We start from the raw sequence: 1,103 nt of genomic DNA, 5'->3' as shown, positions 1-1,103 counted from the left end.
CTTAAAAATGGACATAAATGAAAACAGGCTGTGAGGTGGCTTTCATCACCCTTCCACAAAGTATCTACATTGTTAAATGAAAAAGAATGAAAGCTGATGCACTTATTTCTAATTTATCTCTACTATTGTGTCTGTTTCTGAGGAGGCCAACAATTTATTGCCCTTTTCTATTTTCCCCTTCAAAATTGTTGGTGGTCATAGAACATCTTGAATTGCTGCAGTGTCTGTGTTGTTAGGTCAGGAGTTCCTGTGAATGAAGGATGGGTAATTTAGTTCCAATTCTGGATAGTGTGATGGAGGGAACTTGCAAGAGGAGGTGTCTTGATGTGCCTGCTCTCCTTGTCCTTCTGTGCAGTTAACATGTTTGGAAATGCTAGCCAGAAAAATATAGCTTGTTATTGTAGCCATGGTGATCCTGCAGCGAAAGGGAGCCAATCAAGTAGGCTGCTTTATTTGAAATGTTATTACACTTGTACAAGCTCCACATTTCAGTGGAGAATAGTACACTATGGATAATGAGAAAAGGTTTTGATGAAATCAGGGAGGTGAATCATCTCACAAAATATCCACTTTGACATAATTCTCAGTTGATGGGGAATCGAAAAGAAAACCATAGATGTCAATCATCTCAAATCCATGGCACTACTGCATGAAGTTTTCAGGGCAGTAATCAGTGCTGCCTAATTACATCCAATTAACCTATCAACCCTGGATGTATTGGAGGGTGGAAGGAAACTGGAGCACTCGAGAAAACCCACATAGGTCACAGGAAGAACATACAAACTCCTTCCAGACTCTGAATTTGAACCAGGATTGTGTTGTGGCAAATGAGGTCTTTCACATTTATGAAGCTGTCGTTGGCTCTCCTTGATCAACAGCTTAAAAAGATAATTTTTCTCTAACCACCTATGTGATTACTGAAACAATGTGATCTTTAGTTCCAATACCTGCACACTTCCACCTCTAACTTTCCTTGGAACAGTATTAGTTTTCAGCAAAGGTGATTGTGGTGGCATCTTCCACTTTGACACCATGATACTCTTGTATGTTTCTAAATTTAGACATGCAGCATGGTAACAAGCCCTTCTGGCCCACGAGCCTGT

The 1,103-nt window shown here is 40.1% G+C and overlaps 1 protein-coding gene across 1 annotated transcript in view; it reads right to left on the bottom strand.

The window, feature by feature from the left end:
- fryl (furry homolog, like) overlaps positions 1-1,103 on the bottom strand; it is a 345,361-nt gene that overhangs the window by 4,270 nt on the left and 339,988 nt on the right. The gene's annotated exons all lie outside the window — the stretch shown is intronic.

Source organism: Narcine bancroftii, chromosome 3 (genome assembly GCF_036971445.1).
Source record: "Narcine bancroftii isolate sNarBan1 chromosome 3, sNarBan1.hap1, whole genome shotgun sequence".
NCBI classification, from domain to species: Eukaryota; Metazoa; Chordata; class Chondrichthyes; order Torpediniformes; family Narcinidae; genus Narcine; species Narcine bancroftii.
Note: the sequence above shows the minus strand (reverse complement) of the source record. Positions and strands in the feature narration are given on the sequence as shown.